The sequence below is a fragment of the Oenanthe melanoleuca genome, chromosome 4 (assembly GCF_029582105.1).
Source record: "Oenanthe melanoleuca isolate GR-GAL-2019-014 chromosome 4, OMel1.0, whole genome shotgun sequence".
Classification (NCBI taxonomy): domain Eukaryota; kingdom Metazoa; phylum Chordata; class Aves; order Passeriformes; family Muscicapidae; genus Oenanthe; species Oenanthe melanoleuca.
This window is the reverse complement of record NC_079337.1, coordinates 10,534,135-10,550,104: the sequence shown is the minus strand read 5'-3', so window position 1 is coordinate 10,550,104 and position 15,970 is coordinate 10,534,135. Positions and strand designations below refer to the sequence as shown.

Below are 15,970 nucleotides of genomic sequence, written 5' to 3'. Positions count from 1 at the left end.
CAGCTCCTATTCTTCCTTGCCTTGGCTCCTGTGCTGAAACTGTTATTGTGGCCGTAACAGACTGTTTATGCTGTTTATGCTATCACCCAAATGTGAGCCATGATTAGTGTGCTTGCAACATGACAATATTGCAGAGTTGTTTATGGCAACCGCTGGCTGGGAAAGCGAATGGAAGGGAGGGACACCCTTACAGCTCACACTGAAGCTGAACAAGCTGCTCTGTTCCTCCTTCATGAGGAGCACATCAGTTGCTTTCTCTCTCAGCTTGCACCTCTCTGAGCTTCCTTTTGGATTTTGTTCCAAGGAGGAGAAAACAAGGAACGTTGAAGTGGCAATACGCAATTATTGCATTTCATCTTAAAATGATAAAGGCTGTATGCTTGCATGTGAAGCAATAAACAAGCTCAGGATGAACATTATGATAAATTATATTGCACAGTGATGAAGGGAAACCAAGGCAGATTTTCTTGCTATTTCAAGTTTTTGAAAGGAATTATAGATATTTCCTGTATCTGTTATGCCATCATTTTATTTGGGCCAAAATTGGGCCTTCATCAATGGTAGCATTTCTGCTCAGTTGTGGGTATTTTGAATCCCTGCCAATAGTTCTGAACATCTACAAATAGAATTAAAATATGCATTTCAGCCCAGCCACTAGGTGGAGAATTGTTGTTTTTTCCCCCTTGGTATACCATCCTAATTAAAAAAAAAAAAAATTTGTCTTTCTTTACAAGCTAGTCTTGCTTTAACACTGCACATCACAGATTTCAGGCTACTACATGGTCTGGAATGGTTTGTTTTTCTCTTGTCCTTAGCAGTTTTGCATGATGAGTAAATAAGGGAACTTCATGAAAGTTCTTGTTTTATTGAAGTGGACACATAGAGATTGGGTTGTCTGTATAAAGTGCACCACAGAATGCAGCAAATATTTTTCATATGCATACTGCCTGATCTCACAGACAGGAAAAGGGCTTAAACAAAATGTCAACTGAGAAATATGCTCGATTCTGTGTAGCCAATGAGCAACCGCGTGTTTAATTTTAAAGAAGCATTTTGACATATTCCCTGACATTTTAACCTTTTTATTATGGCACTATCACCTTTTTTAAGAGCACTGTAGTGGCAATGTGGATTTATCTGAGTACCATTTCCAAGCAGCAGACTGGTTTACTACTCTTCTACACATTGTGTCTTCTAGAAATCTGAAAGTAAGGGGAATAAATGCCTCAGTGCTGATAAGAGTAGATTACACCTGTGCTGAAATGAATAAACTCAGTATCTAAATCAACTCTCCTCCATTTTGACAGTTTATCATGTTATGATAGCTTTTTGTGTTCTCTTTTCCAACAACCATATTTACAGAAATTGTACTCCGGGATTTAAAGCATCCTGTTACATTTTATAGAAAGTACAACAGCACAGTAACTGTCAGCCTGAAGTCTGAGGCAGCAATTCCCTGATATGACAATGGTTGTTGCTTTAATCTTCCATCTCCTTTGTTTATAACAAGTTGTGTCACACGGAAAATATCATGCACCACAATGCATCTGGCCAGAAAGCAATGCTGCTATTGCCAATTCGTGCTGAGGTAATAAATGTCAATGCTAAATGAAGGACTGCAACACCTTGAAGAGCATTAGATCATGTGCTTCTCAGTCCTTGCTCAGATTTTGTCTGGATTATCCCTGCAGTCATATCACTTTTCCAAATTTTTTTATGATTGTCTTATTGTCAGCTACACAAATATACAGTGAACTCTACAAGAGTGAATGGCAAGAAGCCCTGATGTACTTTTACCTTTCTTCATGAAGTCTGTGGTTTTGTACTTCAACACTCCTTAGTTTCTAAGATTTAATATAAAAATGAGCATGAAATCCATTTCCACAGGTACAGTCAAGCAGTTTCCTCAGAAAGTAAAGCTCCAGTGAAAGCACTCAACAGACTCAAGCTCTTGGCTAGCATAGAAGTAGTGTTGTGGTACAAACATTATCCAATATAAATGTTTCTTCTCTAGCCATTTTCACATGCAGGTTAATTTTCTTCTTCCAGCCACAAGAAGCATTTGTTTCCTGTCCTTTGCAGACAAGTTGGGGCTCATGTTGCATGTCCTCTGAGCATGGCAGAGGTGAAACAGCTCTATCTCAAGGACTCTGTTTAATCTACATCCAAAATTTCTTATATCAAATAAGTGTTCAGAAAAAACTTTCCCTCTGGGAGGATTATTTCCACCTAAAGGAGAACTTGCCTCCAAAAATGTAATGTACAAACCCAGAGTTTCATAGTTCCTACATAGTTTTTTCTTTACCATTGTTTCATCTCAAATTTCTTTTTCTTCCTTCATTTTATGTACTTTGCAAGAAACCTCCTCAGGCAGATCACTGTCAGAATACAAAAGCCAGGAAAAATAAAACATATGTATACTCTGGAACAAGATTTTAGGGAAATCCTGAAGAGAACCAGTATTTGTCCAAATTTACTCTGCAGTTGGAATGTAACATTTCTACAGGAGGAAATATCCCCCAGATTCTCTTGGCAAAGCTGCTGGACAATAACTCTCTGGAAGCCAGTATTCACTTCCTGTCTTTTAGTCTCACCTTTTGCTCCCCACAAATTGGTTTGAGGTTGACTTGGAAGGTTGAAGTCTCTCCAGAAATCATGTGGAGCCGTGTAGAGCACAGGGAGGGACAGGTATCCACAGCACACTGGTCACACTGGCCCAGGGGTGAAGGTGATGGAACACAGCCTCAGCATTTGCCTCTGCCTTGCTGTCCACCCCCAGACCTCCCTCTCAGCTCATCTCTCACTCGCTTCCCAGCCCACACCACAGAGTTTGGCTACTTGGTTCATGTTTCCTGAGGTTCTGCGGGGTAATTTAAAAAGAAATGTGAAAGATGCAAGGTGAATTCCTCCTGTGATTGGTTGGAAGTGCATCTCTTCAGAGTGGGTGAATCCTCCTCTTACTCAGATGCTGCAGCTTCAGAACACTTTAGCTGGATCCAACAGAATTTCTCTGAATTTGTTACAGGGGAAAAAAATAAACTCATTCTGACACAATGTATCAAATGCAGCTAACTTAATACTTCTGCAAGAAGCTGTACTTTTAATTTTTTTCTTGCTTGACTTACAAGTAATATATGTGTAAACCACTCGACCCTACACTGTCCCTAAAAATAACAGGGAGGAAGTGGTTAAAGAGTTATTAACACCATCCACATTTGGTAAAATGTTTTTATCACCCTGAAGTTAACATCTTAGCAACTAATGCTAGCTAACTAGCAAGAGACCCTCCCCCAAACAAAAAAGCGCCCAAACTCATGAGTGCAAACATTATATTGTAATGGTTTTATACTTCACCCGTGGAAATTACCTTTTATTAAGTAGACTTAACAAAAGTAGTGCCAGCCACATAGGTCAAATTACCCTGAAATAGCTGAAGTAGTATTTATTCTGAAGATATTTATCTGTAGGCAGTGGGCCAAGCAAATTAACACGCTCTGGAGTTACTGTTATGTGCCTACCAAATTTTTTTTTTTTTTTTTTGAGAAGGATCAAGAATAAATGTTTCTCTCTAACCAGATGTGCTCTATCACTATAGCTATCTTCTCTGTGTAGTTCTGCTCCAGGATACAGAATCCTTGATTTTTTCATGATAGCAGCAAAATATTAGAATGTTGTAGAGAAATACATAAAGCATAGAGCTAAATATTCTAGCTGTCAAGCTGCAGAAAGAAGTCCTAAAGCTACATGAGAGTAACTACATTAAATTCAGCAGAAATTTGCATGCATCAAGATGACCTAGATAAAAGTCAGGGAGAAGCAGGGTATAGTTCTTGAAACCAACCTTCTGCTAAGCAGAGAAACTGACAGATATTAATTCCCTGATAAAAAAGGGCTTGACTTCTCATATGACCTTAAACATTACTTAAATTATCTTAAATATGTTCCTCTTAAAATTAATAATAACACTTTACTCTTGTCTAGAGTCTGTTGGTTGAGGATTTTAACTTGTCCTAACCACTCAATTAAAGGCCAGAATGTCCTAGACATGGAGACACAGGCAGTAGCCTGACATATTTCAAAGGAAATATGGTTCCTTCCTGATCCTTTATAAGCCAGCAATATCATATGATTCTACATTCTCCCAAGCTCTTTGAGGTAATCAACTGTGCAAGGGTACACAAAGGAGAGTTTCCCTTGTCACTTACCCAGACTTAATTAATTTTCCTTGGTCAAAATAAGACACATAGGACAAAAATCTTTTTTTATACCCTGAAAGGCACACAAAATGTTGAAAGGCCAATTATAGCCAGGGCCCAAATTTAACTTACCTTGTGACATCAGTGAGGGGTATTATAGCTATTTCACAAGTGGGTCAGATTCATTTAAGTTAAGTGAAACTCTCAAAATTAAGTAAAAGATCAGTGACAAAGATGAAACTAACCCCACTGTCCTCACCATCAATCACCACATAGTCATTATTTCCGTTTGTTTCATTTACTTTACAGTGCAAGGCAGAAAATATTTTTGAACACAGTGGAAAAAACAGACCTCAGCCAGCAGAACAGACAGCCCTCTTTAAGCAGTGAGCATCATTAGCCTTAGGTAGTTGGTTCATGTTACACACAAATTTTTACAGGACAGACAGGGTCAAAATCCAAAATATATTAAAGATAGGAGATGAGAAGTGAGGGACATAATCAGACAGGCATATACTAAGCTCTCCAAAATATTCTTTGTATCACTCTCTTAAATTGCAGTACAGGGAAAAGGATACACCATTAAGCAGTGATGATTTCAGATTAAGCATTGAGCCTAGGACAGGCTGCAATATCATACACAGACAAGAGACTGCTATATTTGAATGGGATCAAATTGTGAATTGAAGCACAGTAGGTAGGAAAATACTGCAAAGGGGTTTGAAAGTGATTGCTCATCTGTGTAGCAAAATATATCCTCTTTAAAGTCCTGCTGTGACCAGTATAAAATGATCAGGGGTGAGAGTCTGCATGTGGTCTGCCAACGTGTAGGAAACAGAAGGAGAATCATGCATTGTCCAAGGTAGGGCTGTACATTACAGTTACATGAATAAGCCAATACTAAATGGTGACAGAAAGTTATCCTACCAGTTAAACTTTTGGGAAATCCAGGTGGCTGTGATTTAAAGTTTTCTCTGATTAGAACAGGGGCTAGCAATTTTCAAACAAGGGCTGTCAGAACTGTAGTTTTCTTTTTCAAATTAGAAGAAAAGTGTGACAGCAGGAGCTTGGCAGAAGCTCAGCAAGAGCAAGAGGGATTTTTCCCTTCAAGAGATGAGGTGTTGCTAATTAGCTGAGTGGTGGTATCTTACAGGCAGAGCTCTGTGCTTCTGTTGCTCCTGGTTCCACAGGCAGCAGTGAGCCAGCCCCTTGCTCAGATGTCTCCCTTGGGGTGCAACATCCTTCAATAGCTGCAAGATCCCTCTGCCTGCTATTCAAACCTGCCTGCTTGATGACTCTAGTACTGCCTCATGAGTCCTTGATTTTGCCAGTCAGTATTTGATGTGGCTAACCTACTCGTGTTGCCACTGACATCCTCTTGATGTATGGATGACATATGGTGAGAGAAAAACGTGTGCTGGAAGCTTTATGTTCATTTCTCTGAGGGAGTTCCCCAGTGGTTGCTCTTTACATGGATGTGAGAGGTTTGGAGCATCACGCCACAGGGCACCAGGTTTGCCCCCAGCTTTAAGGTTTTTGTTAGCACCCATACCAGGAATCCACCAAGGAACTGTGAAATTTTCCAGGCTTTTTTTACATGGACTATGCCCTGGAAAAATTGTCAGGATCCAAGTTAAAGGCAAAAAATGCTGCTCAGCAGAGTATTGGACTTGCACAAAGCATTCCCTCAGTTGTCAGCTGCACCTCTCTGATATCTGGACTTCCTTCCAGGGCAAGAGGGGATAGCCTGTAAACAGAAAAGAATGCAACTTCCAAAGGTTATTTTTCTATTTTCAGTCACACCTTGTTTCTGAAAATTCTACTCAAGCTCTAAACCCCTGGTTTTATATGGAAGAGAATATCTGTTAAAACTTCAGCTTAAATTATATTCTTTAGTTTTCAAGTGTTTACTTTTCCTCAGACAAGTGTGGGATCTTCTTGGGCTCCTCTTGCTGTGAATTCACAGGGTATATATTAAAGGATATTTATGCAGCTGTAAAGGCAGATACATATTAAATAAGAATGGAGTTCTCATAACCATTTTATCAAGCTACCAATGACAAGGTATCCTATCATCTTGCTACATCAATCTGGCAGACATTTGTGAATTTTCAGGTTTTTAGATGTTGCTCATCTTCAACCAGCTGCCACAAGTGGAGCCAAAATCTATTTCAAAGGAGAGTGTGAATTACTGTGTGAACTACTCCAACAAAAGCACTGGAAAGCTCTAAGGGCCTCATATTCTATTGCGTCAAATCTTTTAATTTTCACCATGCAAATTAAAAAAAAAAAGCTGTCATGGTTTGAGAGAAAGTTGTTTTCAATATAATATGCTATAAATAATTACACCAGTGGAGGGCAATGCAAATGTGAACTTGGCTGCTTTCTGAAAAATTGTCCCTTTGAAAAATGAGAGAACTGGGAACAGCTGGCCATTGGCAGGGACACTCTTTTTTGTAGGCTCTGCTATCCCAGAGGACTGTTTTGTCTCTGAATGCTGAGGCAAAGGGAATGAGGGATTAAGTTTAGGACAAAGCCAGATTCTCTTGAGTTTGTGACAGAATTATAAAGGACAAGATCAATAATATTCTTTTTTGTAGGTAGGTAATAGTTACACTTTTAACTTCTGAGAATGAAACTGGGAGTCTGAACTATAATTTAAGTGGGTGGTTGTAGAGAAATAAAAAGTGCTATGAAGTTCCTTTCAAAGCTATAGGAATGAGGTTGGGTTTTGGGATCTGAGAGTTGGAGGTTTTTGTTTTTTTTTTTTTTTTTTTTAAGGTATTTTCTTGACAGATGTTTTGGTTTTATTAGGTTTCTTTGGAGAGGGGGGAGTTTGGGGTTTTTTTGTGGTGGAGAGTGACAAAATGCTTTAAAACAGGTCTGTTCTGGCAATGTACAAACCTTTGAAATTCAGCCTACACAGAAAATGTGAAAAAAGTGATGGTGAAATCTTGTCAGCAAGAAGGGAACCACGTATTGCTTCCACTTCAGCCTGTCTGATGACTTTATTGTTTTAGACAGTAAACTAACTGCTGGCATGCCCTTTCACCTTCTGTCCCAAACAAGTATTGCCGAAAGATATTGAAGTGTTTTTGCCTTGTGAGATAAAATTGAGCAGTGAGATTTTTTGGCAGAGGTTAAGTGTCCAACATCAAGTAACAGGGCGTTTGGCCTGAAAAATGGCATCCAGTACTAGTAGACCTAATAAAAACTATGGCTTCTGCTCTGAGCATAGGTCAGTAAAAGACCCCTGAAGTCTACAGGGTTTGTACTAATGGAACTGGTCCAATAATTTAATAATTTATCTTGACTCTTTTAAGCCTTACATGCTGTCTAGTCATTTATACTGGTGCAAAGTGAGCAGAAAATGAAATTAAAGCTCCATCTCTCTGGGGTTGTTTTTGTTTTCATTTTGGCAGGGTTTTTTTTTTTAAGCAGCAGCCCACAGTATTTAGTACAAGATCTGCACATGTCTGTCTTGCCTGGCAAATCTGATCCAGATTTGGTCTGGGCACACAGTTGCACTATTGTCAAAATGGCCAGAGAACATGGTTATACAAGCTCTAAGACATGATACCCCACATGGAGGCTATTTCAATAAAGTCCCTCCAATAAAATGTTTCAAACAATAGAGAAGGCTTATGCTGTTCAGCATTTTTTGTCATATGAATATGATCTTTTCAAGTTCATATTAGTGATAAAATCACATTTTCTGTCCTTTGGAACTTTGCTTCTTGTCCCTTGGTTTTAGACAAAACTTTGCACAGCAACAAATGTTGAAACTGAGAGAAAATACTATTGAGAAAAAGAACAATAACAGTGTAATAGTGCCTTGTCTGGGATTTCTACAACTGCCTTTTTCCTGGCAGTGGGGCAAGAATTGTTCAGATTGATGATAAATAGATGCATGTTTTATCCAATGTGCAGCAAAACATTCGGGTTACTCTGTTACAATCATTCCCTACTTATACAACCAACACAGTAAATAATGCCAGAATGTAAAGAAAGCAAATCCATCTGCCTTTCAGCAGGAGGTCCAATCTAGGCAGCATAAGACATCATTTTGGTTTGGGATTTTTTATTATTTGCCCTACCCCCTCTTTCATTCAGTACACAGTGTGATACTCTCTCTTTAGTGCTTTCTCTGTATTGGTTTTCCTCCATGTCTTTTGATGAAAAGTCTGCGATCATTTCAGACAGCTGAGGAAGTGTTTTCCTTTGACATTGCTTTCTTCTGTATTTGGTAGTATGGTATTTGTCTCAGTTTCAGTTTCACCTCAGTGTTATTAGTTACACAGCTCTTCCTCTGGTGTGTGTTGATCCTGCAAGTTATTTGATGCTGACACTGGCCTGCACAGGCCTCAGTGGTGCCCCTGGTACAATCTATTGCCCACACAGAACAGCCTGCAAAGTTCAATTTTTTCAGTAAGTCACGGCTTGCAGTTCCCCTGCAGAACCTAGGTCATCGTCTTCTTGCTCCTTCTGCAGTCGTTCTGTAGCTGCATTGCAATCTGTGTTTGGGATAAAGGGAAATATTTAGGTTAGCAGGGTAGCTTTTTGGCACACATCCACCATTAGCATAAGTAACAAAGTGTGAGGCACCGAGAGCTAAACTGAAGTTTACGGTCACCAATTCTGTCGAGAACCTGACACAGTGCAAGGATTTCAATTTTGTGCAGTAATCTGCAGTGACACTGTTATGCAGGAAGCCCTACCAGTCAAGTTCAGTCCTGCTAGGATGTGGTTTTTGCTGATTTTCATTTAATGCTTTAGGTTTATTTTCAGTGTCAGAAGCATCCTTTGGTTTCAGGTAGGGCTGCTGGTTCCAGCAGGAGATGGCTTAAGGGGTGGGAGTGATCCTGCACTGATGGAAGAAATGTTTATGCTTTCATTAGGATTTAATTTTTGATTCCCTAGTTCTTTGCAGTTAAAAAGCTGGTATGAATTCAACAATCCTTGCTGTACTGTGATTAGTATGAAGAAGCAATGCAATTATCCCATGCAGTTATTCATACCAACCGGAGAATGAGCAGCCTTCGATTCTTGCCCTAGCTCTGTCTTTAAAGATATTTCATTGCTTGAGAAGACAGAATGCCTTAGATCCTCTTCAGTCCCTCTTTGATTCTGAGCCTAAATTTAACTTCTCTGTCTGACACAGCCCTGCTTCCTAACAAGGTTAGCATGACAGCCCCAATTGCGTTTGGTGTACATTCAGTCCTTTTCCTTGGTAAACTGTTATACTGAATGCCAATCGAAGATAACACAAAAAGAGCTTCTTGAAAACAAACCCTTTCTATCCATCAAAATGTACTCTGAGCAAAGGCCTGCAACAGTAAATATTTGCATTTCTTCTTGCTTAGACCTTTGCCTCTCCTTGAAGATTTAGTAAATTCCTGTCAACCTTGTTATTTCCCCCTGTGCACTGGGAGACTTTGATCGCTAGTTAGAGCTTCTCCAGCAGAGAAGTTCTACTGCAGCTGCTGACAGACCTTTAAATCCTACTTCTTTTCCTCATTCTGAAGTTCCTCAATGATTTATTGTTCTCTTTGATCCCAGGCCTTGGCTTGGCTATAGCCAACCTTGATAGCCAGACTGCATCTGGTTAGATTGAATCTGGCTAGCAGAGCAAGAATATTCTCCAATAGCTCCACTTGTTGTCCCCTTAGGAAGTCTTTAATCTGTCATGATTAAATTTCTTCTTTTCTTCCCCCTTCGTCTCCTTATCTTTACCCTTTTCCTTTAAGTTCAAGACTCCTGATAAAGATTTCATATTTATAATGTGGAATATAGGATGTTATGCATAGGAGTTGGGGAGATAGCAGAGAGGGAGACTTCAGACCAATAAGCACATTGATTTGGAAAATGTTGGGGAATGCTGGAAAAATATTAATAATAAAACTGCCATAATATGGAGGTGTTTGATATTAATTTTTTTTCCTTCTACTACAGATGTCTGTTAAAAGCTGGGCTTCAGATGCTACTTTCCATATACCAGAATGAGCTGAATTATACAGCCAAGCACTTTATTAGGTCGGTGTCTTGTCTTCTAATGGCTCAAGTCTGCATTACTTTTTTGAGAATACTTTTATAGCTTGCCTGAAGCTTTCTGATACATTTATTATGAAGCACAGGTAGAGGTAGGCTAAAATTTTCAAGCCTGAGTGGATACAGTTAGACACCCTAAATCCATATCTAGGCACTTTAGGAAATGTGATTTTCAGAGGTAGGGAGCATAGAAACACATTTGAAATCATTTTGAGCTCGGTATTTTTGAACATTAGATACCTTTTTTTATGCTTAAGTGTATTTTCAAGCTCTGAAAATTTTGACTATATGACAAAAGAGAGCGTTAGACTATATATCCTTTTAAAAATATTTCAGAGCTGGATGAAACTCTGATAATACAATGTATTTTTTTTTCCATTCTGACATAGGGCTGATTTCTGAACAGCCATTTTCCAGTAATATCTTGAGTCTTAACATAAGACTAATCTAAAAATTAGCCTTTTTCCTTCCTGTGGTCTGCAGCATGACTGGCTGTACAGCAAAGTCTTGCCCAAGAAAAAGTGTTCTTCAAGACTATATTTTTGATAACTGCTCCTTATAAAGTTCAATGCTATACATAGTCAAGGTTTTATTGCTGAAAAAAATGAAAGCAGGGGCTGTCATTGCATTTCCTTCCAAATCTAACAGAACATAAATTTTACAGACTCGGTACTCAGTTCTGAACTTATATAGGAATTTGGGATTGCTTTCATTTGAGAAGCAACCACAGACTAAACCTCTGTAGTATTTGGTTCTTAAGGGAGCACAGAGAAAGGAGCAACCTATGCAATTGAATTGGACATAGCCAAGTTTTGCAAGTTCCCTGTTCACCATCTAGATTGTCATTGTTGGCAGCCTGAGTCTACTGCTATGAATTTCTGTGCCAGCAGGAACTTGCTTGCTATGTGTTACACTAAGGAACATTAAAAATTTAACAAGGAATATTGTGAAGAAACTCCTGTTGTGAGAAGCAAAATATTGCTCATGAGAGATACTCAAAGACCAATCTCTGAATTGAAAAGGTAGTTTAACTTCATTCCCATGATTTGTTCAATATGAGCCTTATTCTGCAAACATTTATGCATGAGTAGCTTTATATAAGTGGGTAGCTTCATCAATCTAGATTTTTGTGTATTATTTTGTTTAGGTGTTTGGACAAGGTCAAATATCTCCTGTGCCTTCTCAGGGTTTTCCTTTCAGTTTTGTGTAGCTTATAAAGCTATTTGTTTAGCTCCCATCTTTAAGTCTCTGTATCTATGTTTTGATTCCAAGCTCTCGAAGCTGAATCAGTCTTGCTTTGCACAGATCGTTGTTAGGCTTTGTGCTGGTACCTTGTAGATGACTGCAGTTATTACAACACAGGAAACACTAAATCCAACGCTGAAACAAATGATATTGAGTAGGCTAATGTAGCTATCTAATCTGTATTAACTTCAGTTGCTTGGAGAATGATGGTGTAGGAGTGAGTTATGCTGCTCAAATCCCAGACGGTGTCCTGCAACAATGCACAAGTAGTCTCAAAAGGATTGATTGAAGCTTCAAATACCAGAATTTATCTAACTAGAAAAGAAGTAAGAAAAAAACCTGGATCAACAGAAGATAATTATCAACTGAGTAGAATGCTTTAGAAGATATTTGTCTTTATTCCTCAGGTGCCATACATACAGACCCAGTTTTCAGATGCCGTGGACCAAAGGCCGGTGTATGGATGCCATTAGTACTTTCTGGAGCGGCAGCACCGGCCGGAGGCGAGGTGTAGCGCTCCCATCTTCCTCCCTGACAGGACCAGACATCCCTCATCGCCCACCCCACAAAGTTTTCAGGCTGGAAGGCGGCACTGAGAAGCCGCTTGCTTGCTTTCTAGAGAGATTCGGTTTCCAGCTCCGGGACAGCGAAGGGACTAGCCTTTCCCACCGGTGCTGCTGCATTCCCCTGAGCCACAGTGCCCCGGGAGGCGCCGATGTGGAGCTCGCCCGCTCGGGCAAGCCCCGGGAGCGACCCCAGCCCGTTCCGACCGTCCCCTCGGGCCGGGCGAGCTGCCGCCACCGCCCGCCAGCCGCCGGCAGCCGGCAGAGGCGGCCGCGGAGGCCGGGCTCCCTCTGGGCGGCAGGAGGTGAATGGCAAGCGCCGGCATCTCCCTCCCACACCCCAGTGTCGGTCTCGCCTCCTCCAGCAGCAGCAGTAGCGGGTCACCTCTGCGCGGCTGAGCCGAGCCGCGCCGCGCCGCGCCGCGCTGCCTGCTGGCCGCAGGGCTCCCGGAGAGGCGGCTGGCGGCTCCGCTCGCCACCTGCGGTGACATTGGCAGGGGAGCGCCGGCGGTGGCGCCGGGGGCAGGAGCGCCCGCGCCCGGAGCCAGCCGCACCTCGCCCTCCCGGCGGCGGCGGGGAGCGGGGCGGCGGGCTCGGCTCCGGCCGCGCAGCCCTTCATTTCCTCTCGCCGTCCGTCGCGCTGCTGGAGGCTCCGGACTATAAATAGCAGCTCGCCCGCCGCCGAGCGCCTCCCGCACGCACCGGGGGAAAGTGCCGCGCCGGCCGCCCCGCTGCCGGACAGGTACCGCCGCTCGGGAGGGTGCGGGGGCTCTTGCCGCTGGCCGGGGTTTTGTTTCCTTGTTTTCCCCGCGGGCTCCGGCGCGTCAGGAGAGATTAGAAGCCGAGAATCGGTTCCGGCAAAGTCCCTCCCTTTTATTCCCTTATCAAGTTTCTTAAGGTTACAGCCCGCCGGGCGCGCGGCGCTGGGAGAAGCGCGTTCGCCGGGAGCGAGGGGCGATCCGGGCTGGGCAGCGCCGAGCGCGGCTGCCGCTCTCCAGCCCCCTCAGGGCCGCCCATGAGGGAAGGAAGGTGGCCCCGCCGCCCCAGAGACCCCAGCCCGCTGCTGCCCTCCGGGGATCGCCGCGGGTGCGGAGGGACCCGAGCTGCCAGAGCAGCTTCCCGCTAGGACGCGCCGGGAGCTCCCCTGGTTTCTCCCGACGGCGCCGGGAGCCTGGATGCCGCGGTGCCGGCCCCCCGTGCAGCTGTGGCCGTGGCCCTGCTGAAGGGGTCTCGGGGTCTCGAGGACCTTATCTGCAAAGGTTTTGTGTCGCATTCGAAAGTTCGGGATACTTGGGTGAGGGCAGCGACTTCTATGGGCGACGCTAAGGGTTAATTCGGTGGAGTAACCGAGCTATAGGATCCCCATCCCCATCTTGCAAAGAGCAGCGTCTGCCGAGATGTAATGGAAACCACAAGAAAGGTATTACGGATAATTAAGTTGAGCAGAGTTGTAACTTGAAATTGTATCAGCCAGAAAAAGGTGGGGGGAGGTGGGGGATGATGTTCAATTTCTGATCTACAATCGAGCAGAGCTCTGTTTTCTTTCTCTGAAATGACACAGAGATTTTGAAGCAGAGCTTGGGACTCCCAGCTTGGTCCTCAAAACTAACCCGGTGTCTTATCCAAAATAGAAATAATAGGATTGAGTCTTTGTGGAGCTGTGTTTTCATCTGATGCCTAATTACGTTTCCATTTATCTTCCTTGCCAGAAGAAATTTACTTGTTTATTTACCCATTAATGATGTGTTAAAAGAGATATACTAAAATCAGGCCATATGTATGCCACTTAAATCTGACTTTCAATCTCAAAGATGAGAATATTTTCAGTCTTTACTGGTTTACAGCACTCTCTGTATGTAAATGATGCCTACACAGCAAGAATGGTGGGGAGAATGTCTCTTTCTTGGTCTGTATCAAAGAAATAGTATGCAAATAACTGGTTACTGACAAAACTTCTGTTTGGATAAGTATTTGCAAGTGTGATAGCAGTCTTTAAAAAGGCAGTTTTCTAGTCACTTGATTATTTTCAATGTCGTTTTTATTTTACTTGATTAAATTTGAGCTAGCTTTAAAGCCCTGCAGTATCTCAGATTTCTTGTTCTGTGAACCTGTATGCTGGATGGTGTTTGTGTATGTAAGCCCTCATTACTGTATCTATCCATGCAGGACTGAATGCTGTTTACTTCACAGATATTGATAATTCCACCAAAATTGGGATACAAGTCACAAGATTAATGTGAGCAGCAATTAGTCCTGTGAGGTTTTTATAGCCCTGATGGCATTAGTGACAGCATGTGGCAGTGTTACTACTTCAGAGCCCTGTTATTTTTTTTTCCCCTTCCGCTTTCTGACAGTCTCTATAGTACTCGAGATAAGATTAAATCTTTATTTAAAATACATCTTTTCTTTTACTGGCTTTCTTGGGCTGGCTGAAGCTTCAAGTTCCAGTTCTCCATGGGTTCCTCAAACCTTGCAAGTGCGGCTGATCCTGCTTTTGCTCGGGTTTCTCGTTCTCTGGAGACACTTATCCGTGAGGCTTCTTTAGTTTTTTTGATCAAAGAATTCTGTCTTCCTCAGCCTAAGGTATATCAGTTTGAGCAGGTGTATCCAGGTGCCTCTTACAGATCCTCTTTTATGATCTATAGTCTCCTTATCTTCTGATCTGACTGAAAGATTTCGCATTAGGTGAAGGTTTTGTGAGCCAAAAATGCAAGATTAATACTCTGCTTAGTGCCTGGAAGTCTACTGTACTGTAAGATGACAAAATCCCCCCCAAAACCCCCACAAAAACCACAGGAGTGGAAGACCTGCCTGGAGCAGAGAAGTCAGCCTGTAGAGGACAGTGCTGCTGGCTGACAGAGATGAGTGAAGGCTGTGAGAGAATCGGCAGGTGAAGAAATTGTTTGAATAGGCCTAGGCCTAAATTCACTGTGAGTTTTTGGAGGCAAAGTAGTGGGAATGATGGGTATGCTGAATTATTTAGCTTGTTATGGATATATTTCTTTAGCATATGACTTCTGCAGAGAAATATGAAAACAATATTTTTTGAATTTATGTAACAGATTTACAGGAGGAAGTAAGATCATTCACCGAGACAAATCCAAAGGTGGACAGTTACTCCAACACTAAAATTTCTTTAAAACTTCTGATGACTTGAGGCAGCATGCTTAAACACTTGGGCAATTAGTTACATGTCTCTCTCTAACTTTTATTTTCATAACCCTTCCTGTATGTCAAATGCTCTGACTGATGGAAATTTTTAGGAAGGGTTAGTTTTGATTGGCTTATTAAATATCTTGTATTGTACTGATATTTTATTGTTATTATTGATTAAACTTGAATGTTATTTATTACACTTTTAAGAAAGGATTCTTTCTCTGAAGTAATCTGGGCTGATGTAAATCAAATTCTATGAAGTACTTTTCTCTGGATTTTTAAATTTACTTGTAAATTTCACTTTGAGTGTCAAAACATGAGCTGGATGGAAGGCTGAAATGTATCAGCCCTTACCTCGTCAAGCCTTGGATCTTGTCTACTACTTACCCTGGGTTTAGGGGCCCTCCCCATGGATAGCTGACATGTTACAGAAAACCTGAGCAAACTGTGAAAGGCCAGCTGGATTGCACAAAGTTTGAGTGTGATGCTCTACTTCATCTCTGAGATGTCTTCACAGTGATACAGAATTTTAATGAAAAAGACTTGCTTGTCTTTGTAAAAAAAATGGTGAAAATTCTAAAGAGGGCTTGAGGTTTGTGGGTTTGTTTCCTGCTGTTTGGAGAGCTATGCTTTTACTGCTTGCTAAAAGAGAAAAAAATCTGTATAAACTACTGATGTAGAATTGTCTAGTCCATTTTCTCCATAATCTGCAAAGGTAGATTCAGTTGATTTGGCCAGGTCAGTAGCAGGCCTTTTTGGGGA

At 41.8% G+C, this 15,970-nt stretch overlaps 1 protein-coding gene and 1 long non-coding RNA gene across 3 annotated transcripts in view; one reads left to right on the top strand and one right to left on the bottom strand.

Moving 5' to 3' along the window:
• Window positions 1-8,276: 8,276 nt before the first annotated feature.
• LOC130252547 (uncharacterized) lies at window positions 8,277-12,861 on the bottom strand. Its single transcript, XR_008840379.1, has 3 exons — window positions 12,755-12,861; window positions 11,576-11,804; window positions 8,277-8,710 (listed from the first exon to the last, which is right to left on the bottom strand). It is a non-coding gene; the product is annotated as an uncharacterized LOC130252547 (long non-coding RNA).
• INPP4B (inositol polyphosphate-4-phosphatase type II B) overlaps window positions 12,723-15,970 on the top strand; it is a 285,764-nt gene continuing 282,516 nt past the window's right edge. The window contains exon 1 of one of the 2 annotated variants that reach the window (XM_056490189.1): window positions 12,723-12,794. The gene's annotated coding sequence lies outside the window, so the exon portion shown is untranslated. Of the gene's footprint in view, window positions 12,795-12,992; window positions 13,473-15,970 lie in introns of those variants that run through there. The other variant, XM_056490188.1, reaches the window with a different exon arrangement.